This window comes from Macrobrachium nipponense, chromosome 2 (assembly GCF_015104395.2).
Source record: "Macrobrachium nipponense isolate FS-2020 chromosome 2, ASM1510439v2, whole genome shotgun sequence".
In the NCBI taxonomy this organism is placed as follows: domain Eukaryota; kingdom Metazoa; phylum Arthropoda; class Malacostraca; order Decapoda; family Palaemonidae; genus Macrobrachium; species Macrobrachium nipponense.
The window spans coordinates 161,964,911-161,991,532 of NC_087201.1; the positions used below are offsets into that span (position 1 = coordinate 161,964,911).

General features: G+C 37.3%; 1 pseudogene; it reads left to right on the forward strand.

Annotated features, from left to right (window-relative positions):
- The first annotated feature begins 388 nt into the window (after positions 1-388).
- Positions 389-26,116, forward strand: LOC135221356 (phenoloxidase 2-like; annotated as a pseudogene).
- The last annotated feature ends 506 nt before the right edge of the window (positions 26,117-26,622 follow it).

The following is a 26,622-nucleotide window of genomic DNA, read 5'->3' on the forward strand; positions in this document are numbered from 1 at the left end:
AATCTCTGCTACTCAACATCTCTCTCTCTCTCTATGTTTTTACTTTTAAGTTGACTTAAAAAGGGAACTTCACTTCTTCACTTATATGTGAAACAACTTAAAGTCATTTCAAACCCCTCCCCTTCCAGATCATATATCACCTCTCTCTCTCTCTTTTTTCTCTCTCTCTCTCTTTCTCTGCTATGGTTAAAAATTTTAGTTTTAACCTTGACTTAAAAAGGGGACCTTCACTTATATGTGAAACAACTTAATTGAAATCATTCAACCCCTTCGAGGTCTATATCATCCCTCTCTCTCTCTCTCTCTCATCTCTCTCTCTCTCTCTCTCTCCCTCTGGTTTCGGTTTTTTTTAACTAACACCTCCATGACTTTCCAACAACACGGGTTGAGGACGAGAGAGGAATTCCCTTCCAGCCGTCACCATGGCCACGGAGCAGAGCCAAGTCCTGGAGCTTTTCGAAAAACCGTTCCGTGTCCGTCGGGCGGTACGCATCTCCTTCCCACGGGCGAGGTAAGTGCTGACGTCAACGTTTTTACAGGAATGCTACTAGGAACCACATTAAGGCCTTTTCCAGGAATGTTACTAGGTAGACTTGGCCTTTCCTTTCCAGGAATGTTACTAGTAGACTTTAGGCCATTTTCCAGGAATGTTACTAGGTAGACTTTAGGCCTTTTCCAGGAATGTTACTAGGTAGACTTTTAGGAGGCCTTTTTCCAGGAATGTTACTAGGTAGACTTTTGGCCTTTTCCAGGAATGTTACTAGGTAGATTTTAGGCCTTTTCAAGGAATGTTACTAGGTAGACTTTAGGCCTTTTCCAGGAATGTTACTAGGTAGACTTTAGGCCTTTTCCAGGAATGTTACTAGGTAGACTTTTGGCCTTTTCCAGGAATGTTACTAGGTAGACTTTAGGCCTTTTCCAGGAATGTTACTAGGTAGACTTTAGGCCTTTTCCAGGAATGTTACAAGGTAGATTTTTGGCCTTTTCCAGGAATGTTACTAGGTAGACTTTAGGCCTTTTCCAGGAATGTTACTAAGTAGACTTTTGGCCTTTTCCAGGAATGTTACATGGGTAGACTATAGCCTTTTCCAGGAATGTTATTAGGTAGACTTTAGGCCTTTTCCAGGAATGTTATTAGGTAGGCTTTAGGCCTTTTCCAGGAATGTTACTAGGTAGACTTTAGGCCTTTTCCAGGAATGTTACTAGGTAAACTTTAGGCCTTTTTCAGGAATGTTGCTAGGTAGACTTTAGGCCTTTTCCAGGAATGATAATAGGTAGACTTTAGGCCTTTTCCAGGAATGTTACTAGGTAGACTTTAGGCCTTTTCCAGGAATGTTACAAGGTAGACTTTAGGCTTTTTTCAGGAATGTTACTAGGTAGACTTTAGGCTTTTTCCAGGAATGTTACAAGGTAGACTTTAGGCCTTTTCCAGCAATATTACTAGGTGGACTTTAGGCCGGAGGCTCAGCGCTGGGACCTATGAGGTCACTCAGCACTGAAACTGAAACTGGCATTTTAAAACAGTTCCGAAAGGTGTAACTGGAGTAAAACCTCAAAGCAGCATTGCACTATGAAAGAATGTTAGGATAGGAGAAAGAGAATATGAACGGAGTACATTAAAAAGAATGAAAGGTGTTGCGGCTAGGGATGAAGGGGCGTAAAAAATAATGCATCATAACTGTGCTAAAGGGATGTCTCTCCAATTTGTGGATTCTTCTGTCCGTGCTTCTAAAAATAAGCTCATTCGTGTTTTGAGGAAGATGTGTGATTTATATAACAACTGAGGAAAATCATTCATTCATATTTTTTTGCTTTAACTGAAGTGAGACGAATCATATCATACCTTTTATTTTTTTATGTTTATTTTTGTTTTTTTATCATTATATTTATCATTGTTATTTTTATTATTATATTTTTATCAGATTTATTTCTTTTTAAATTTTCAACATTTTTAATATTTTTATTGTATTTTTATCAATTTTCGTTTCTATTTTTATTATTTTTTAAAGAAAAACTGTCTACACATTATATTAAAACACTTTAAGAAAAATGAAAAACGGTGTGGCAAATCAATTGTCAAGAAAATGAGGGAGAAATAAAGAATAAATAAAAAGGTCACTTCTCTAACATGAATGTCTGTCATTATTTTGAAGGGGAGGGGGGGGGGGGAGAGAAGGCAAGGGGGGGGGTGGGGGGGGGGGGGGGGTGTTTGGAACAAAAGGAAAGAGCTCTTTGATTATCGAAAACAAAAAGACAGAAATTTTTTCCCCGTTCAAAATTCTTTATCAAATCAATGCATAAAAACTATCACGCAATATGAGAGATGCCGATCCATTGATCTACCTCTATTATTTCCTTTGGAATTGGAATATGGAATTTAGGTCAATGGCAAATCGCTAGCTGTAGTAGATTCACATCAACCATGCATCTGATGTCTAGGCCAGTCCCTTACGACGCTCCTGATTATGGCTGTTGATAAGCCAATCACAGGGCTGGAAACTCTCAGTCTCTCTCGAGATAGTTCACATAGCAGGATGTATATTCCACCTCTCCTGAGGGATACGTCTTTCAAAAGTATCCCTTAGGACAGGTGGATACATCCTCCTGCCCATGAGAAATCTCTCTCGAGAGAAACAAAAGAGTTTTTCCAGCATTGTGATTGGCTTATCAACAACCAATCAGGGGCGGGGGCGTAAGGGACTGGCCTACTGTAGGACCTACGAAGTCATTCAGCGCTGAAAGCGAAATTGAGAGTCAAGTAGCTTTGAAAGGTGTAACAGGAGGAAGACCTCAAAGCAGTTGCACCACGATACAATTGTGAGGAGAGGGTTAAGGAATTGCGACGAAAGAAAGAGAATATGAACGGAGGTACAGTAAAAAGAACGAAAGGTGTCGCAGCTGGGTCCTAAGGAATGGACGTTGCAAAGAACCTTAAAGTAATGCCTACAGTGCACCTCGTATTATTAACACTTACAATTGACGTTCTGAATTTCTTTTAGAAATTCACAGCACATAGAGATCCGTCTAATAATTTTTCGTTTGTTATGTTTTCGGCTAAGGAGCTATGATAGCAAATCTGAATATTTACCACGAAAGCAAGCAGCCGGAAAACACAACGAGGAAGAACTGAACCTACTACAAAACTTGACTCTTTATGGTAAACAAAATACATACTAAGCACATAGATTAGTATGTATTTCGGAAGAATTGTTAGTCAACAAAGCTTGACGGCAAGACCGTAGTCATCGCTGTCTAAGCATTTGAGTAGATAATTCGTGTCGTGTCTCTTCCTGGAAGCCTAAATGCGTAACTATATGAGACTCAAAGATAGTATAAATATATAAGTATATATAGCTGACTTTGATAACCTCACTTTAGATATACGAATAAGACATTCAGGAATACGTGCCGATAGGCGAAGGTTTATGAACAGGCACATTTTCTTACTGATGGCTCTCTTGTAAAACTATCAAGTTCCCTGGATAGTCGAGTAGTCACCAGGTTCTCATCTGGAGGGGGTTGAGAGCATAGTCTGTGGTACATGACGCAATCAGGACGATTCTCTAAACTGTAAACTTGCACAACACAAAATCTACTTAAGATGTATGAAATTTAGGGCTACAGCCCAGGCACTGGGCAAAGAAGGCCATTCAGGAAATCATGGAATTAGAAAAGCGGAGGCCAAACAAATTCTCTTAACAGGTGAAAACGAGCACTGGAACCAGATATCCCGTAGAAGATGTCAATTCCCTGGAAGGATCATCTCTTCCCGGTAACGAAACATAAATTCTACGAAATGCTTGCATGAAAAAATGCCATTTATCAAACTGAAACCCTGAATGCTGATTTCTTGTTTACACGAAAAACAATGTCTATCATCAACCTGAAACACTGAATTTCCTTTTGTGCTTCGCATGAGAAATAAAAAAATATCTCTTGTTAAACTAAAACACTGAATTCATCTTTCTGCTTGGCATGAGGAACAATGTATTTCGTCGAACTGAAACACTAAAGTCCCTTTTATACTTGGCATGAAAAACAATGTGTTTTGTCGAAGTGAACATTGAATTCCCCTTCTATTTGACATGAAAAACAATGTCTTTCGTCGAACTTGAAACACTGAAGTCCCCCTTTTACCTGGAGTGAAAAACAAACAATGCCTTTCTCGAACTGAAACAATGAATTCCCCTTTCTACTTGACATGAGAAAGTCTTTTGTCGAACTGAAACTTTGAATTCCCTTTCTATTTGACATGAGAAAGTCTTCTGTCGAATTGAAGCATTGAATTCCCCTTTCTATTTGACATGAAAGTCTTTTGTCGAATTGAAACACTGAATTCCTTGTTGCCTGTCAGTGAGACCAACAAAAAAAATAAAATAAATAAAATTAATTCATTTCCATTGCAGGGCATCGGCACCCGGATAGGCACGGGAGGTCGTCCACCCGCAGAACTCGGCTACGCCACCACCCTCCAAACAGAGGGACGAGTCTTCTCCGTCTTCATCAGAGCCCACCGCAGAGCTGCGAGGAGCCTCTGCGACTACTTCATGAGTACGACAGTCCTCCTCCTTCTAAAGTAATATGTCCCCTTTAGTCCCATTCCCTCTGAGTATGACCTCTTGTCATGAATGTATACCTGACTCAGGTATGTATGAGCTAATTAGGGGTGTCCATTCTCCTTCATAGACTTCATGATGTCTCTTTTGAGCTCTCTCACGTTTTTTCCAAGGTGGCAAATTTTCATCAACTATCCCCTTCTCTCCTGAAGTCCCCCCGTAATGTCTCTTACTTTGAAAGAGTCGGTTCACGATGTCTCTTCATGGTGTCTCTCTTCTATATAATTATCTTTAGGGTGTCTCTTCTTTTCACCAGTCTTTCTCTTTCACAAGTCTCCTCTACGATCTCTTACCTTCATGAGTATCTTTAGCATGCTCTTTCTCCTCCTGAACCCCATCATAATGTAGCTTATCACTCTAAGTATCTCTTAAGTACCTTTTCTCTTCGCAAGTCTCTTCACCAGGTTCAGTTCTCTTCAGAAATATCTTCAGAATATCTCACCTCTTCGCAAAGATATTTGTGGCCTGTCGTTTCTTCAGGAGCCTCTTATGACTGAACATTTAAACCAAATTTTGATGATAACACTTTTCAAACAGCATTTCCTTACTCACTGCCGATAAAATTAATTCTTCCAATTATACAAGCTAGACAATACAGTAATTTAGCCACAGGTAAAGACTGACATAAAGGTCCATTTATAGACTTGAATATTTCACTGTCTCATCCTTTCAATGTCTGCAGGAGCACGCAACATTGCCGAACTGACGAGCCTGGCAAATGCATGCAGAAATCTGGTCAACGAGCAGTTGTTCATCTACTCTCTCTCCTTCGTCATCATTCGGAAACGGTTAAGAAACGGAATAATTAAGAAAATAATGCGCTTTTGAGGATATCATTACTCTTATAATCTCTAAAGTTTCAAGTCCCTTTAAATTTCTCCGTCAGCTAAAATCACATGTAAACATGTATTTCTTAATAAAGTATCAACTTGGCCCATTAAAACACTCTGGATTAAGGCTAAGGACTACTATATTTCGGTGGACCAACTTCCACACTTGAAAGGGATCGAAGTTGGTCCACCGAAATATAGTCCTTAGCTTGTTTTAAACCAGTGTTTTAATGGGCATTTTATAGTTTCTATATATATATATATATTATATATATATATATATATATATATATATATATATATTGTAACTTTTACAGCTGGTGCGACCAGTGGTAACCTACTGGTAGCACACAATTGCAAGGCTCGCCATTCTCTCTTAGCCTTCCAGTCATCTTGACTAGGTACCAAGCAGCGGCAAGTAGGGTTTCGCAACCTCACCCTATACTGGTGCCACTTTCTCCAAAGAAGGAGATGCATAATAATGCAATAAAAAAGGATAAGATAAAACATGTAAAGTTACTGAGACTCGAGAGACCATACTTTAAAGTAATGAGGAACTTTCCTTTGCTCTGCAGGAGTTGAGACGAGTTCGAATCCCGACGGTCGTCGAGACCTTCCCCAGCAAGTTCGCTTCGCAGGAGATGCTGCAGCAGGCTGGGAACGAAGTCAGAGGAATCCTACAAGGGTAAGATAGTGATAAGATGAGATGCGAAGTCAAGAGAAATCCGACGAGGGTTATGTCAGAGATAATAGTGATAAGATAGTGATAATATAGTGAGACGACATGATTCGAAGTCAAGAGAAATCCCGACGAGGGTAAGACAGAGATAGACAGAAATACGATAGTGATATGATGCGAAGTGAAGATATCCCACGAGTATAAGATAGAGATAAGACAGAGATAACATAAGGATAAGATAAGATGCCAAGTCAAGAGAACTTCGACGAGGGTAAGATAGAGATAAGTTAGAGATAAGAGATTGTGGAGTAAAGAGAAATCCGACGAGGGTAAGATTGAAATAAGATAGAGATAACATAGGGATAAGATAAGATGCGAAGAGAAGAGAAATCCGACGAGGGTAAGATAGAGATAAGGGGTAGAGATAAGAGAAGATGTGGAATGAAGAGAAATCCGACAAGGGTGGAAGATAGAAAATAAGTAGAGAGAGATACATAAGGACAAGAATAATAATGTGAAGTGAGGAGAAATCCGAGGAGGGTAAGACAGAAATAAGATAGAGATAACATAGGGAAAAGATAAGATCGAAGTGAAGAGAAATTCTACGAGGGTAAGATAGAGATAAGATAGAGATAACATAAGGACAAGATAAGATGCGAAGTGAGGAGAAATCCGACGAGGGTAAGATAGAACTAAGATAGAGATAACATAGGGATAAGATAAGATGCAACGTGAAGAGAAATCCGACGAGGGTAGATGAGAATGAGATAGATACAAGACAGAGATAAGATAAGAAGCAGAGTACGACAAGGGATGGTATGAATGAATGAATGAATGAATGAGGGAGCCAGATAAGAAAGGAATAAATATCTTTTTAATGAAAGTTTTAAAACTACATTAATGGCAAATTGACGTCTTCTTACAATGGAGTAGTTCATAGCCACGCAGTAATAATAAAAATAATGATAATAATTTTATGTTAAATAAATCAGTCGACTGAAGATGAACCCAGGGTAGGGTTTGAAAGTCTTTATATAGTTTTATGAACATTTTACTACTGCTACCATCAGTATATTATTGGGGACCTTAAAGAACATTACTTGTGCCTCGTAATTGAGATTTCTATGCAATAATAATAATAATAATAATAATAATAATAATATAATAATAATAATAATAATAATAATAATAATAATAATAATAATACTTTATTAAAAAGTAATGGCTACTTCAGCAGTGTTACGCTTCTAGAGATTTTTGTCTATTTTTGGAATAACGGCTTTTTCCGTGCTACTTAAACAGGCTAGCAGAGCGCCTATGGAGGTCATTATCAAATACAGGGTTAAAATTGGTGTATATATTTCAATTTTTACAGATAAACTATGATATAATAGTTTACCTGTAAAATTGAAATATATACACCGATTTTTGACCCTGTATTGATGATGACCTCCATAGGCGCTCTACTACTAGCCCGTTTTAAGTAGCACGGAAAAAGCCGCTATTCCAAAATAGAGAATAATCTCTACAAGCGTAACGCTGCTGAAGTAAGCCATTACTTTTAATAAAGCAAGCTTGAGAGAGGGTCTACTTCTTAAGTATAATAATAATAATAATAATAATATAATAATAATATAATAATAATAATAATAATAATAATAATAATAATAATAAGAAGAAGAAGAAGAAGAAGAAGAATCTCTACAAGCGTAACGCTGTGAAGTAGCCATTACTTTTAATAAAGTAAGCTTGAGAGAGGGTATGCTTCTTAAGTATAATAATAATAATAATAATAATAATAATAATAATAATAATAATAATAATAATAATAATAATAATAATAACAATAATAATTTAACATTCAAGGTCCCTCCTCCAGCAAAAAAATGTCTGCCCTTGCAAAACACAAAAAGTAACTCCTCAAATGCTTTTAATAAAACGCGATTACGACACAGCCTGCTGCTATATAACTCTAATAATAGCGGCTGTGGACGAAACCTTCATTTAAAAGCCTAAAACATCCGTCCTTTGCCAAAAATACTTTTTTTTTTTTTTTTATTTTTTTTTTTTTTTTTTTTTGCGTTTCCTGTCAACAATTCACGAGGAGTCTCGTCGCTCTGTCTGGTGTTTTTGAAAGCTCGGCGGCTGGGACACCTGTCAGAACACCTGCGTTTCACGTAATCGTTCCTGCCGCATCAACAACAACACAACACAACACTCGTACACAGAGATTTGTTTGTACGTTTTTCTCTACACAAGAATGACGTAATTTGACAGATCAAGAAAATAGGTGATGTAACATCCAGGTTTCTCTCTCTTTCCATGCAGACACGCACACGCATACACACGCGCACACAGACAGAGACACACACACGCACAGACACAGACACACAAACATACACATACACACACACACACACACGATATACGAAATAAATGCTATAGCAGACTGAATGGCGCACTGAAAATATGCTTGTAAATAACAAAAAGTAGAAAAGAAATATCATAAACGCGCATTATGCATACAAATACACAGTCACTCAGACACAGACATAGACACACACACACACTGAAGTCCTGATTTCTCTTCTGTCTGCGCTGGGCGGTGTTCGAACCCATGAGTGGACGAAATTATTGTCAACTAAAAAAATTCCCCTTCGGTTTTACTTATATGAAAATATATTAATTCCGTGGTAGAGCGAATTAGATATTAAAGGACATTTGTAGCTCGAATAATTTATATGAATCACGGTGATGTGCTAAATAATTATCATATACTATATATAATATATATATATATATATATATATATATATATATATATATATATATATGTATATATATGATATTTTTATATATATATATATATATATATATATATATTTTATATATATATAGATTATATATTTATATATATATACATATATATATATATATAATATATATATATATATATATATATATATATATATATATATCCCTTACCCTACATTCCTTCATCATATAGTTTACTTTAAGCTTTCCATTCCTGTGATTTATTAATTTATCCCTTATAACTATATTATAAATAAAGTCGATCATGTAATTTACTTTGCGCTTGGTTATTCTCATTGCTAACTTTGTTTTATAAACAGATACTACTGTTGCACACTTACCCGGATTTTTTTTTCGTGAATGGAAGAAAACATCCATACCTGAAAAAAGAGAAAATGATCAGCAGTAGTCTAAGGGGAACACACCAACAAGAAAATTGTTTGAGGGAAATACTGTTACCACAGTCCTATCCATTGCTTTATGAAAACAGTTTTTGTTGTTGTTAAAAAAACAAATTGATTTGGAAAACCTTCACGAACCCTGACCTAATTTATCTTAAGTTGCACAGTTACCTGACATTCCAACTTGAAGTCATGAAACAATGTCCACACTTGAGTTGAATATGAATATAGAATTTAGGTGGTCAAAGCCAAGCACTGGGACCTATGAGGTCATTCAGCGTTGAAATGGAAATGGATAGTAAAAGCTTTGAAAGGTGAAACTAGGAGGAAAACCTCAAAGCAGTGGCACTATGAATCAAGTGTTAGGAGAGGTGGAATGTAAGATGGAAGAAGAGAATATGAAAGGAGGTACGGTAAAGGAACGAAAGTGGTTGCAGTTAGGGGCCGAAGGCACGCTGCAAAGAACCTTAAGTAATACCTACAGTGCACTGCATGAGGTCCACTGACGGCACTACCTCAAAGTAGTTGCACTATGAATCAATAAGTGTTAGGAGGAGAGGGTGGAAAGTAAGATGGAAGAAAGAGAATATCAAAGGAGGGGCAGTAAAATGAACGAAAGGGGTTGTAGCTAGGGGTCGAAGACACGCTGCAAAGAACCTTCAGTAAATGCCTACAGGGCACTAGCCCCTCACGGGTAACAGCCACACTAGGCAGAACATTTGCTCTTGACATAGTCCTCTGGCACCTACGTTACATGAAAACAGTTTCGTAATGAAACAAAGTCTTATTCATTCCTTAATGACAACCTTCTCAAAACCTTATTGCAGACGGAACCAATCGTTATCAACCAGGAGTTTTCGGGGACCCTCATCAAGCCCGAACACAGACTCTCCTATTGGCGCGAAGACTATGGCATCAACTCGCACCATTGGCATTGGCATCTCGTCTTCCCCATCGAGATGGATATCAGGGAGGGACAGGAAGGGAGAGATCTTCTACTTCATGCACCAGCAGATGCTGGCCAGGTGGGTTCTTTCCTTCCTTCCTTCCTTCTTGACTCCATCTACGTTAACATAAAAAACGCCAGTCGAAGTCCTCAGATCCAAAGTTGAGTCTACCTAAGTTTAACCAATTCAATTGTTTGTATGGTTTTTACATTGCATGGAACCAGTGGTTATTGAGCAACGGGACCAACGGCTTTACGTGACTTCCGACCCACGTCGAGAGTGAACTTCTATCACCAAAATACATCTCTCACTCCTCAATGGAATGGCCGAGAATCGTACTCGTGACCACCGAGGTGGGTCGCCAACACCATACCAACCACGCCACTGAGGCGCTACCAAAAAAAACAAAATTCAAATAAAAAAATTTATTAACATAAAAAGGCGCCAAAAGGAGTTGTTAGTCTTGCTAAACAGGCCTAGTTTAACCAGACCACTGAGCTGATTAAACCCTTAAACGCTGACTTGGACGTATTTTACGTCAACATTTTTTGTCTCTCGGGTGCCGACTGGACGTATTTTACGTCGACATACAAAAGTTTTTTTTAAAAATTCGCGGACGGAAAAATACTTTTAGGACTACCAGCCGAAAACTCTTGAATCACGCGCCTTGGGGGATGCTGGGAGTTCACGGATCAAGGTGTTGTTTTTGTTTACAATCGTTACGCGGAGGGCGCGCAGCGCGAATTTCTTTCTTGCCGCACTAAAAAAGTATCTGTGACACATCTCGGAAATTATTTCGTTACATGGAGATTAAATTATATTGAAAATGTGCGCATTTTTAAAAATGTAGGAATACAACAAAAAAAATTATCATGATTGTAAGCCATTTAATTGCAGTTTTGAGATATTTTCATATTATAACGATAAGTGCCAAATTTCAACATTTGGTAAACTTTGACTCTACCGAAATGGTCGAAAAAAAACGCAATTGTAAGCTAAAACTCTTATATTTTAGTAATATTCAATCATTTACCTTAATTTTGCAACTAATTGGAAGTCTCTAGCACAATATTTCGATTTATGGTGGGGAATTTATGAAAAAACTTTTTCCTTACGTCCGCGCGGTTAACTCTTCCGAAAAAAAATCACACATGCCGGATTGTGGTAATGTTTGCACCATTTTAAAATTAGCCGTTACATAAAGTTTTATATATGGAAATGTGCGCAATTTCATGCACAATACAACTAAAAAACAACCCATGGTTGTAGCTTTTATCAATTTTGAAATATTTCATATAAAAAATGATAGTGACAAATTTTCACCTTCGGTCAACTTTGACTACCGAAATGGTCTAAAAACGCGAATTGTAAGCTAAATCGCTTATATTCTAGTAATATTCAATCATTTTACCTTCATTTTGCAACAAATTGGAAGTCTCTAGCACAATATTTCGATTTTATGGTGAATTTATGAAACAAATAACATTTTCTTTACGTCCGCGCGGTAACTCTTCCGAAAAAATCATATGTGCGATTGGTGGTAATTGTTTTGCACCATTTTAAATTAGCCGTTAAAAGAAAAAGTTTTATTGATGTAGAATACAACAAAAAATATTGAGGTTGTAGCTTTTCTCATTTTTCAAATATTTGCATATAAATCACGATAATAGAAAAAACCAGTAAAACATTTCGGTCAACTTTGACTCTAAGGAAATGGTCACAAAATGCAATTGTAAGCTAAAACTCTTACAGTCTAGTAATATTCAGTCATTTATCTTCATTTTGAAACAAATTCGAAGGCTCTAGCACAATATTTAGATTTATGGTGAATTTAAAAAAAAATCTTTCCTTCCCTCCGTGCGTGGATTCTCCGCCACAAATCTCCGAAATACGTACGTCCCATTCTCGGAATATTTGCTCCGTTTCATATTAGGCATTTCATAGAGTTTTATATATGAAAATGTGCGCAATTTCATGTAGAATAAAACAAAAAATATTTGAAGGTTGTAGCTTTTCTTATTTCCGAAATAATTGCATATAAAAAATATATATAAAAAATTCGACATACGGTCAACTTTAACTCGTCAGATATGGTCGAAAACTGCAATTGTAAGCTAATACTCTTACTGTATAGTAATATTCAATCATTTGTCTTCATTTTGAAATAAATTGGAAGTCTCTAGGACATAGAATTTATGGTGAATTTAAAAAAAAAAATATTTGTTTACGTCTACGCATTACGAATTCATGCATTATTTTGTGATAATATTTTCTCTGTTGCTTTTATCATTTTACAATGTGTTATATACCAAAATGATTGCAATTTAGTGTACATTACAACGAAAAAAAAGTAACTTGTTACCTTTAACTGTTTTGCGCACAGTACGATTTGAATACAATTATATATGAAATTTTGTTTTTGCGCTATCATATATCGCATTATTTATATATGATAATGAATAATCTTTTTTCATTTCTGATGGTTGCATACTAAACTTCAGCCAATCGACAAAAAAGGAGCCAAACATTAACTCTTAATCTTGAAAACTAAGCGCGCTGTGATTTTTTGAAAAAAATATTTTTCCGCTTCCGCGCTCACTCCGAAACACCTCCGGCACACGGGAGACAATTTTTTTTTTACCGCTTCGGCGTTTAAGGGTTAACAGCTCTCCTAGGGTTGGCCCGAAGGATTAGATTTTTAAGTGGCTGGGAACCAATTGGTTTACTTAGCAACGAGAGCTACATCTTACTGTAGGATCCGAAAACCACATTATATCGAGAATGGATTTCTAGTCACCTGAAATAAATTCCTCCACTGGTTCCGCACTGGCAGAAGTGGGGGGGGGGGGGGGGGGGGTGTGGGGGTTGGGGGGGGGGGGGGGAAGGGGTGAAACTTCCGGGCTTACCTCCAAGATTGAATAAGGCGAAGTACACGCGAAACCACTCGTCCAATGGGGAACTGTTCCAGAGGTCCTTGCATTCCTCACACTGTTGGACTGTGGAACAGTCTCCCAGAGGGTGTCGTGCAATGGGAATTTTAGAAGTTCCAGAGAACATCCAATGCATTCCTACCCTGATGCCATTCTCTTTGTATTTTCATACATTTTTATGCATTTATTAATTTATATTTTGCTCTTTTTCGATATGTGAGCTCTCTTGTTTTTGTATTTCTATTTTATCTCCTCTTTACTTCTTCCTGATGGACACCATATTCTTTTGGAAGCTTGAATTTAAAGTCAACAGCCTCTGTGGGCTTGTTCCATATGCGTAGGTTTCATCTTCTGAATAATAACAATAATAATAGAAACAGTTTCTTTTTCTAATATTTAACTCAGTCACTTAAAGCTATTACTCAGTCACTTAAAGTTAGTTACCCAATCACCAATAATGAGCCCTCTTTTTCTAATACTTACTCAGTCACTTAAAGCTATTACCCCTTGTTTACCCAATCACCAACAATGAAACCAAATTCAGTCTTATTCATATTAGTGCATCCATACTACAGTTGAACATGTCACAAACACACATCAGAAACTTATCACATGCATAAAACAAACAGGTTGGAAACAAGTTGATGACTGTCAGTGTAGAACGAATCTGGTAAATGCTGGGTGGGTCGTATGAAAAGCTGATTAGACCCACCAACAAGTCATCGACTTGTATTTGGCCTGTTGATGAGCTGGAGATAACTTGCCAACATGTGTTGGAGATAAGTTGAGGACATTTTGACGACATGTCGGCAGCTTACTTTTCTAACGTGTTCCCCAACAACTTTCCTCAGGTATGACATGGAGCGACTCAGCCATAGTCTCAACCGCGTGCTTCCAATGACCGGCCTCCGAGACCCCGTTGTGGATGGGTATTTCTCCAAGCTGACAGTCAACAACTCAGGCCGGGCATGGGGCACAAGGCAAGACGACACGAGACTGAAGGTATGGATATAGTGCAGTCGATCCCCACTTTTTGTGGACTCATGATTTGCAGATTTGCCTATTTGCAGATTTTTCCATGGCGTATATACCCATTATTTTGATTTTTCACTGAGAAATATTCACAAATTACTATAACGTCATATAATTTTCATGATAAAACTATTAAAATACTCAGGTATAAGGATTTTTGGAGGGTTTTTGTGTTTTAAGTATCAAAATAGGCAGTTCCAAGCAATTTTACAGGGGTTTTAAAGTATTCGTGGATTTTTGCTATTTGCTGGGGTGTGGTACCCATCCCCGTGAATACAGGGGTCTACTGTATACATATATATATATATATATATATATATATATATATATATATATATATATATATATAATATATATAGTATATATGTACGATTCATCTCTGCTCTAGATGAGACACTAAGGTAAATAACAGTAAACGTTGTGGGACCTTAGATAAGTAAATTTGTACATATGTTATCAGGGATTTATATGAACAGTTTCTAAACATTGATTTTACTGTAAATGGAAGTTTTTGCAAAAAAAAAAATATTAATAAAATATATAAATAAGGAAAGTTTAAATTTTCTTCTGTTTCTGACCCTAGCAAAAGTGACAAGTAAAAACTTATGATCCTTCTAAAAGTAAATGTGATGCAAATCAGCTTCCATTTCATGATTTGAGATTTGAGATTCACTTATTTCTTAAGTGCAGTTTATTTCATGATAGTCAAATTCCTAACTAAGTACAACATAATTCAAGTAAGTTTTCAAAGGGTCAGAAAATAGAAAACAAGTGTTTCTGCAAAAGAAAACTATTGCCGCTGGCTTTGTCTGTCCGTCCGCCCTCAGATCTTAAAATCTACTGAGACTTGAGGGCTGCAAATTGGTATGTTGATCGTCCACCCTCCAACCACCAAATACACCAAATTGCAGCCCTTTAGCCTCAGTAGTTTTTCTTTACTTTATTTAAGGTTAAAGTTAGCCATAACCGTACTTCTGGCAGCGCTATAGGTATAACCAACGAGACAGGTACCAGACCGTGGGTGAGTTGCATGGGCCGGGGCTAAGAGTTTCATGGGCCGTAGCTGAGGCCACCACCAGATAGAAAACTTGACTGCGCCGAAAAAACTTGGGTTAATTTTTTACTTTGTGGGGGGGGGGGGGGGAGAGAACTTTCATTTACAATAAAACCAATGTTTGTAAACTGCTTAAATAAATTCCTAATAACACACTCATGATACAATACGTTCTTTCCTCTCACTAACAGGACGTAAGGCGAGATGACTTTGGCCTGGGATTCATCAACATCTCAGACTTGGAACTCTACATTTCGAGACTCATGGATGCTGTCCATCAAGGATTTGCACAGGATGTAAGTCAGAACAGAATATACTAGAATAGAATACAAAGTCTAGGCCAAAAAGGCCAAGCGCTGGAAACCTATGAGGTCCTTCGGAGCTCAAAGGGAAATTGACATTGAGAATGTTTGGGAAACCCCGAAGTCAATGTCATCATTATCTATGATGTCACCGTCAATGGCTCATTTTGATAATTACTGGTTACTAATTCCAGTAATTTATAAATCACATTTTTATCTATTTACTGATTAAATAAGATTAAAGCCATGAAAAAAAAGACACACACACACACACGAACACAAAGCCTCACACGAAACTTTGCGCCAGTTAATGATAACAGATCATTATCGAACTTTGAAATGAAGGAAAAAAAAAAAAATTGAGAACAAATACAGTTAAGAAATCCTCGCACAGATTAAGTTTTTAGCCCGAATATGCCATGCCCTCCTTTCAATGACTGATTATTTTCAATTGCAACCTATTATAGCATCAATAAATAATAAATAAATAAAAAATAAAAAAACCAAAAAATATTTAAAATTTTTAGCCGAATTTTTAGCCTCCTTCAATGACTGACTATTTTCACTTGCAACTTATGATAAAAATAAATAAATAAATAAATAAAAAATAAAATGAATTAATTAAATATAAAGAAAAATACATAACAAATAGAAATGAATTAATTAAATGTAAAGAAAAAGTGTATAGATAGTGTTAAAAAAGGAACCGACAATCCTTCACGGCCCTCTATATGTATTTACTATTCCCTCCCCACAGAGGCAGGGAACCGAATCCCGCTCACTGACGACCCCCCCAGGGGGGCAGGAGGGGCATCGACATCCTGGGGGACGCCTTCGAGGCAGACGGCCGAACTCCCCCCAGCGTGAATTATCCCTTCTACGGAGACTTCCACAACTTGGCCCATGTCGTCATCGCCTTCGCCCACGATCCGGACTTCGCCCACAGGGAGAGAGAGAGAGAGAGAGAGAGAGAGAGAGAGAGAGAGAGAGAGAGAGAGAATGTATGTGTATATGTATATATATGCGTATTCATGTGTGTATATTATATACAACACCACCACCATTTCAGGAGGAGGTCAGTACAATCGGAGACGCGGCCACATCAATGAGAGACCCGTTCTTCTACAGGTTGCACAAGTTTCGTCGACGAGTTCTTCCAAGAGTACAAACTGCAACAGAGGCCCTACAACAACGAAGAGGTGAGAGAGAGAGAGAGAGAGAGAGAGAGGAGAGAGAGGAGACGAGAGAGAGAGAGAGAGAGAGAGAGAAGAAGGGGGGGGGGGACGCTATACAGGTCCTCTTGATCATTTGTGAGAGGTCTAATACAATGCTTTGTAAGGGAATGACTGTCTATCACTTTCCCTTTTATATTTCTTTTTTGTGATAAAATCCTTTCTTTCGCTCTAGCGTTTTCTCTCCACTTTCTATTTTCTGCCACGCCCTTTCGCTATTTTTTCAATCAGATATTCAAAGAGCCGAGAGTTGCCTTTGAACCAAAGCCTTTCAAACTGTATGTCGTCTGTTTACCTCATTCTTTTAAAAAGAGTGCTCCTTTCATGTCATATTTTCACATCTGACGGAGAAAGCCCTCCACTTTCATACTTTCTTTCCACGACTTTCTCTCTGGAGACTTTTTTTTTCCAGGCTTTAGTTACGTCTGGTGTTTAAGTTGTGATTGCCCCTGCGTAGACGAAATGAAATATAGTTATAATGCACTAAAAAAAAACTCAACCATGAAATGACGAGAGGAGAGACGAGTCTAACCAATGAGTCTGTGAGACTAAGCAGAGATACACACAGACGCACCCATGTCTGAATGAAGACATAATCTCAGGTTAATATACTATTATAAGGTGTTCCATATCTGAGAGAAATATCAAGCTCAACCACATCAAGAGATATGAACAAAATCCTTTCATTTCTTATTACTATGGAGAAAAGAATATTGAATTTAGGACAAAGGCCAAGCGCTGGGACTTACGAGGTCATTCAGCACTGAAGCGTTAATTGACAGTATAAAGGTTTGAAAAGCGCAACAACAGGAAAACCTCAAAGCAGTTGCACTATGAATCAATTGTTAGATGGTGGAAAGGAAGATGGAAGAAAAGGAATATGAACGGAGGTACAGTGATAGGAATGAAATTGGGTTGAAGCTAGGGACCAAGGGACGCTGCAAAGAACCTTAAGTAAGGCCTACAGTGCACCACATGAGGTGCACTGGCGGCACTAAACACTTACAAGGATTTCCTATTAGGTTCATGAAATTCGAAGGGAAAAATTAGGTATCTTTCATTTTCAGTTGGGTTAAAAAAATGTTGAAAAAAAAACTACCTATCAGTTAGAGGTAGGTTCCATATTATCGAAAAAATACCTCCAGTTCACAGTTGTTTTTAAAAAATCCAAGGTAAATAATACCTTTAATTTCCAGTTGAAGAAAAAATATCTTTAATTTCCGGTTGTGTTAAAAAAAATCTGAAAAAAAAAAACTACCTTTCATTTCCCAGTGGGTAGAAAAAAACCGTTCATTTCCAGTTGGGTCAAACAAAGTTGAAGGAAATACTATCTTTCATTTCCAGTTGGGTTCGAAAAAACCTTTCATTTCCAGTTGGGTCAAACAAAGTTGAAGCAAAAACTACCTTTCCTTTCCAGTTGGGTTCGAAAAAACCTTTCATTTCCAGCCAGGCTCGAAAAAAAAAACTAATTTCCAGTCGGGTCAAAACAAAGCTGAAGCAATAAAACCTACCTTTCATTTCCAGCTGGGTCTACCTGGCGTCAGGGTGGTGAGAATAGGCGTTCTTCAGGACGGGGTTCCCAACAACCTCAGGACCGGATGGAATCAACGAGAGTTCGAAGCTGGAAGAGGACTTGACTTCGGTGGATCGGCTCCGATCCGCCTCAGGTTCACCCACCTGGATCACAGGCCATTCGATTACCATCTGCAGGTGAGTCGTCAAAAGAATTATATAAATGATTGTGTCAAAACTGCTTTTAGAAAGATGAAGAGTCACTGGTCATACGCCATTTGGATTTAAGGGGGACCATTTAATCTTATTTCTGTCTTATTTTTAGTAATTCCAGTTAAATGGCCTTTGAAACCACAGGCAAATGGAGTGTATATAAGTACTTTTCTTTTATGTATATAATTCTTCTCCCTGTAGATTCACGTCGCTCGCATCTCCCCTGCCATTTTACTGTTTTAAGAAGTCTCACTAATTCATTATTTTAAAATGCTCTCTCGTTAATTTGTTATTTTAAAACAGCTTTTTAAATAATTATTTTGATAACATGCATTCGTTGAAACAAAACGCGGCCATGGGCGTTTGACTTTGATATAAAATATCTAGTGTCCTATAAGTAAATGGATGTTGTATATATTTCATTTTTTATTTATGGCATGTAGAATAACCATCGTAAAGTGGAAATAAATTTTTGATTGGATTTGATTTACTTCTAGAAACAGACATTCTAAACGATTAAAACATGAGGGCAGAAATATGGCAGTAAGCAAGGACGCTGCCTGTAGTAAATGTTACATCAGGTGGAAATCAAACGTGCGTGATATTCTGCCAGACTGGATAATAGGACCTCCTCCTACCCCTCCTCCACGGTGACCTTACGCTCTCCTGCCGAGAACTGTCGCGACAGAAAACAAATCAATACCAGGTTACGTCTCCCTGTTCAGCATTAAGAACAGAACAGCCACGCTCCTTTCAGAGAGAGATTAAGGCTTTCTTCAGGGATATCAAAGATTGGAGGGAATGGAGAGATGCGGCCTTGGAAGATGTAATCATCCTGTTTTCTGTCTCTCTACAATTTTTATTTATGTGAAACGAAAGAAGAAAATGCGAGCTAAATAAAGAAGAGCTATTCATGTAAACTTTGATTATCTTTCGCACTGAGGACAGGGAAGCAAAACAGCCTATTCAGTGAAGAAGTCTTGTCCTTAAGCTCTCCAATAAACAAACAAGAATGACGATCAGTAAATCCATACACCCTTTTCTCTTCCAATCCTTCATTAACTCTCCTCCTCCTCCTCATCCTCTCTCCAGATTATGAACACTCTGCCGGCTGAGAAAGACGTGACCGTCCGAATTTTCTTAGCCCCTACGCTGGACGAGAGGGGCAACAGAATGAGTTTCATGGATCAGCGTCTCCTGTGGGCGGAGATGGACAAGTTTGTGACGAAATGTAATTCCAAAAACCAAGTAATTTGTAAATCTATCCAATTCCCCATCTAAGTGACAAATGTCCACCTATCTAAGTGACATAAAAGAAAAACAATTAGTATGCCATTGGATTAAAGCAAGGTTTAAAGAGTATACTATCTAGACCTTGGGATAAAGCAAGCAGAAATTTATAATTCTCTCTCTTTTGCATTTTGATAATAAGACGATCGTGTCAAATTAATAAAAGTTCCTAATATAATTAAGAATATATATACATAATTTATATATATGTATATATATATATATATATATATATATATATATATATATATATATATATATATATATATAATATATCTAATAAAAGGAGCCCATAAAAACACCAAAATGTAGAGAGAAAAGTACTATATTTCAGAGACTGCTGTCTCTCTCTTCAGGTATATGATTCATATACCTGAAAGAGAGAGACAGCAGTCTCTGAAATATAGTACTTTTCTCTCTACATTTTGGTGTTTTTATGGGCTCCTTTTATTAGATGGAATTCTGTTGTTACAGAACATTTTTTTTTTTACCAGTCATATAATATATATATATATATATATATATATATATATATATATATATATATATATATATATATAGTTTTGACAGAAATGTCTTGCATGTACGTAATCAAACTGCCACCCATTTGACTACATCACATAATGAAATCGTATGAAAATTAGACATCCCTAGATCACAGTAGAAATAATATTGATTTTTAAGAGCTATAAATTATTATTATTATTATTATTATTATTGTTATTATTATCATTATCATTATTATTATTATTATTCAGAATATGAACCCTATTCATATGGACACACTGACTAGTAATTCAAGCTTCCAGGGAATATGACGTCCTGGAAGAAGTAAGAGGAGGTAAAGCGAAATGCAGAAAGAACAGATCTCGCTTATTAAAAAAGAAAAAAAAAAAACAATAAAATAATAAACAGTTAACAATATATCAAAATGCAAGGATAATAGTATGAGGGCAGCAATGCATTACAACTTCGCTCGTACTTTCAAAGTTCCAAAAGGTCATTTTTTAATAAAATATTTGTCTTTTATATCATAACAGTGACTCCGGGCGAGAACAAAGCTGGTGAGATCGTCACGTGACTCCTCCATCACCGCACCACCAGAGGCCACTTTTAGGGAACTGGAGGCGGGACGCGAAATCACGTCTGGTGAGTCTGCGCGATGTATTGTTACATTTTTATACGTTTGCATAACATATTTATGCTACACAGTCCCAAACCAGAGGGAAGTAATATAGTAAGGAATAAGTACCTATGGGTTTCAGGGTACAGTCTAAAGCAGTGGATCTCAACCGGGGGGGCTTCAGCAATTTCCAGGGGAGGTGCGACCCCTAGGGAAAAATAAAAAAAAAGAAAATTCTCTAATTATATTCGTTATTCTCTTAACAAAAGCGAGGAACTAATTTTCAGAAGTTTACGAAAAAAAATGCGAAAGTGTCGCCTTATAACGTTACTTTTGTAATTATTGACTTCCCTCCCTATCCCTCGAAACCCCTTCTTTTTCTTTTCATTTTTCAAGTCTGGGAGGGAATTTTACTCACATATGCAAGGGGCCGTGGAAGGTAGGACCGACTCTTAGAGGGGTCGTAGTCATATAAAGGTTGAGAACCACTGGTCTAAAGTTACAAAGTTTGTACTGTACCCTGAAGAAGTGGGTATTAATCACACAATTATCCACATCTTCACCATTTCAAACAATCAACGCTCTTTCTTAAGTTGGCATGAGTCTGAGTACAAGACCTTTCAGTTAATCCATTGTACAATGGAATTTAATCTTATTTGAACCTTTACTACGCTTCTTTACTCTCCCCCCTTTTCAGCAGATATCTATTTTCTTACTGTTACCATTCAGAAGGCGAACCCTATTCATAAGGAAAAAGCCAACCAATGGGGCCACTGACTGAAATTCAAGCTTCCAAAAGGCAATGGGAAATACAGAAAGAAGAGATTAGTTGTTAGAAGAGAAAAAATATATAGATAAATCACTAAATGAATAGATAAAAATGTGAATTACTAAAATGTAAGGACAACTGTTTAAGGGAGTTACTGCACTGCATCTTCGCTGGAATGTTTTAGGTTATAGTTACAGAATTTTCCCTGGGAGACAGTTCCACAGTCCACCTAACTTTCGTAAATAGCAGTTCATCTACTGTGTCTGATCAATCTCTGTTCCACTTTCTCTCTCTCTCTCTCTCTCTCTCCTCTCTTCTCTCTCTCTCTATCTCTTCTCTCTTTCGTTTCCCGTTCCTTCAGCAGACTAACTCGTTCATTGGTAATATTCAGATAACTGAAATCAAGGGAAGCCTACTCCAGAATGTCACAACCAAGCACTTGAAGTCCAATTAAAATGCACTTGAAGTCCACTTAAAAATGCACTTGAATTCCAATTAAAAATGCACGTGAAGTCCACTTAAAAATGCACGTGAAGTCCACTTAAAAAATGCACGTGGAGTCCACTTAAAAATGCAAGTGAAGTCCACTTAAAAATGCACTTGTAGTCCACTTAAAAAGGCACTTGAAGTCCACTTAAAAATGCACTTGAAGTCCACTTAAAATGTACTTGAAGTCCACTTAAAATGTACTTGAAGTCCACTTAAAAATGCACTTGAAGTCACTTAAAAAGTAATTTTTCACCCCTTTAATTCCTTTCTAGCATCCACTTGTCCAACTTAAAAATATTACTTTTACTCATCTGTGCCTCTCCCTTCTACCATCATCCACTTGAAGTCCTGGTTAAAAATGGCATCTTCGCCCATTCAATACTTCCTCTTCTAACATCCAACCTAATAGAAAAAAAGGATTTTCTTTTACTCTACACTCTCTCAAACTTGAAGTCCTACTCAAACCAGCAATTTTCTTTTACTGAACAATTTTTCTCTCTCTCTCTCTCTCAGGAACGCAAGCAGGAGTTGAATTCGGTCAGTGTGGCTGTGGGTGGCCCCGGCACATGCTTCTGCCTAGGGCATGCCCCAGGGTATGGACTTCCAGCTCTTCGTGATGCTCACTGACCAAGCATTGGATAAGGTAAATATGCTCCCACGAAATTCTCTGTGGCAAAGCAGGCAGTCAGGATGCTTATCTACTTCAATTCACACCATATATATATATATATATATATATATATATATATATATATATATATATATATATATATATATAGTATATATATATACAGGCAGTCCCCCGGGTTACGAGGCTCTCCGGCTTACGACGTTCCGAGGTTACGACGCTTTTTCGTAAATTTTCATTGAAAAATCCGCCCTGGGTTACGACGTTTGTTCTATGTTACGACGCTGACGCTTCCGACGCTCCGAGTTAACCATGCTTTTAAAAAAACGCATACTATGATAAAAATCCTTTATAGTTTAGCACAGTATATTAATAAAAATAATGTTTCTGGTTAGATTACAACAAAAAATTTTGAGGTTTATGATGATTTTCAACACTTTTATGTCGTATTTTTCTATGTTTTTTAGTGACGCCTCATATGCAGAACTAGTTTCTGAGCGAATGAATACTAGCTTGGATGCACAAAGTTTATAACAGTCCAAAAGTGCAAATAATGAAATAATCATTGCTTGTTTCCAGTAATAATAACAAAACTAAGTTTTCTGGTTAGATTACAACGCGAATTCCAAGTATCCAAAGAGAGACATTATCCAGTAATTTGATCAGAGAGAGAGAGAGAGAGAGAGAGAGAGAGAGAGAGAGAGAGAGAGAGAGAGGCGTCTTCCGATGCTCCGAGTTAACGACGCTTTTAAAAGACGCATACTATGATAAAAATCCTTTATAGTTTAGCACAGTATATTAAAAATAAGTTTCTGGTTACATTACAACAAAAATTTTGAGGTTATGATGATTTTCGACACTTTTTATGTCGTATTTTCGATTTTTTTAGTGACGCCTCATATGTGGAACTAGTTTCTTTCTGAGCGAATGAATACTAGCTTACGATGCGTAAAGTTTATAACAGTCCAAAAAGCGCAAATAATGAAAAAATCATTGCTTGTTTCCAGTAATATAACAAAACTAAGTTTCTGGTTAGATTACAACGCGAATTCCAAGTATCCAAAGAGAGACATTATCCAGTAATTTGATCAGAGAGAGAGAGAGAGAGAGAGAGAGAGAGAGAGAGAGAGAGAGAGAGAGAGAGAGAGAGAGGCGTCTTGGCAAATGAGATCAATTGCCAATGGTCTTGGGGATTGACGTAACGTTTATTTTCTGAACAGATAGGACAGAGAAGTGTTCGTTTCATTAAACGGCCTCTGACTCATGCCAGTAAATGTTTTGTTGATACTAATAATATAAGCCTATTTAAAGATACTTTTACTTTAATTAGTCTATATGATACGTAAATAGTAATCAACTGTTCTTGTAGCCCTCAAGATTTGGCAAAATCGAAGTATCCAAAGAGAGACATTATCCAGTAATTTGATCAGAGAGAGAGAGAGAGAGAGAGAGAGAGAGAGAGAGAGAGAGAGAGAGAGAGGCGTCTTGGCAACAATGGTCTTGGGGATTGACGTAACGTTTATTTTCTGAACAGATAGGACAGAGAAGTGTTCGTTTCATTAAACGGCCTCTGACTCATGCCAGTAAATGTTTTGTTGATACTAATAATATAAGCCTATTTAAAGATATGTTTACTTTAATTAGTCTATATGATACGTAAATAGTAATCAACTGGTTCTTGTAGCTCAAAATTTGGCAAAAGCACTCCAGGTTGTACATAAAACTTCAAGAATGTAGTGTCACCAGAGGATTACAATAGTTTTTACCTTCAAGAACCAGCATTTTTTGATGAAAATAACTCCAGGTTGTACATAAAAACTACAGGAAACAACATGTAGTGTAACCAAAGGATTACAAGTAAGGTTTTTATAACTTTTTATTAGTTTAAGACATTTTTTCCGTCGTTCCGTCTTACGACGATTTTCGGGTTACGACGCGTCTTAAGAACGGAACCCCCGTCGTAACCCGGGACTGCCTATATATATATATATATATGATATATATATATATATATATATATATATATATATATATATATATATACATATATATATATATATATATATATATATATTGTTAATTATCTTTGAACTCATCATTCACATATTTCTTTCGGTCATCACCCATATATCCCTCCTAATGAAGTCCTTGGTGTCCCCTTCAGGTTGACCAAGTAATTCGAGGCAGGCCGTGCACCAACGCCGTCTCCTACTGCGGCATCCTAGACTCCAAATTCCCGGATGCACGTCCCATGGGCTTCCCCTTCGACCGCAGGAACCCTGCGATGGTCAATGGAAACGTCATCCAAACAGCGGGAGAGTTAGCTGCGCAGTTCGATAACATGGTCATGGAGGACATCAAGATCACCTTTGTCGGGAACCAGCTGCAACGATCATAGCCGCTACGGCAGAAGGTTCAGGAAGAGCAAGTGGCAGTATCGTTTTCAGGAGAGCGTTGTCAGGAGGGCAGTTACGACGGGCAGGACTAGCAGCCTTGATGATTTTTAGGGAATATTTTCCCATCCTGAACACACTATATGGCTCCAGCTCATTCCTGGCATTGGAAAATCCTACAAAATCAACATAAGCAGCAAGATTAACGTAACCCAATGATCGTCAGGCAAATGCTTGGAGACACCCCAACACTTTTGTCAACAAACTCACCCTGACTATCACGTGGAGACGTTACCCTAGTAACTGAAAATGTATGAATGAACAAACAGCGAAGGAAAAAATTTGGACTAAATCTACAAAATAAAGCATTCATATCAATAAATGCTGTACCGTACCGAAGTACAACAAATAAACCATCACTGTAGATGGATACTAATAGTGAAAATGTGGCTTTATGAAGAAAAAACAATACATGGTATGTCTGATGTTAACTGAAGCTGCTTTGTAAAGTTAGCTCCTTAAGTTTGTTGTTTAGTCTCACATGTTTTTACAAATAAACACTATTTACAGGACAGTACCTTGCCAATATGAAATGTTGAGAGTTACACCCATGACTTTATTGTATCAAGGAACTAATTTCAGAATCTTAAGACTGATGAAGGGCTGCTTCTGGTCTCTTAAGCCACTGTTGGAACAACTGGTAGCATGTTTATCACAATGACTTATTTAGCAGCAATTTGTGAAGATGTGTGATGAACATAGCAACTATCACAGATACATCAATTAAAGTGTACTGTAGCTTACGCTGCGTTAAAGATTTCAATACCTGTTGACCAAATAATAAAGGCTATACTCTTAAAAAGATTTTTGACTGCCCATTTTTTTTTCTTCTTTGCAAGTAAAATTATGATCTCCTGTCAGTCCTCCTGTCATCTCAATCAAAATCTGACTTAAAGCTTCCTTGGCATACCAAGTAATGATATTGCTATAATAATTCTTAAGGTCTCTTACCCAATCCTCTGAAGCCTTTCTCTAATCCAAAAATACCTCTCGGATCCTGGTCAGCCACTTAGTCACACTATCATCAGCGTACCGCAGTATCTTACATGTACTCCCAAACAAAACAGTTGCTTGTGACCATAAATTGATGATTTTGAAAACGTCAATATAAACTTTTGTATATGATTCTACCACCAGGTTTGAGATTTTCCCTCTTGCTCCACATTCCCTTCTTCCTTCTGAGGTGTGGGTGTACCCCTTTGTGATTTTAGATCCAATTCTCTTCTGACAAAGATCTTGCATATCAAAGTTCACCATAGATTTTACAGTCTTGTCTTCTTGGTAGGACATTTGAAAGTTTATGGTTCA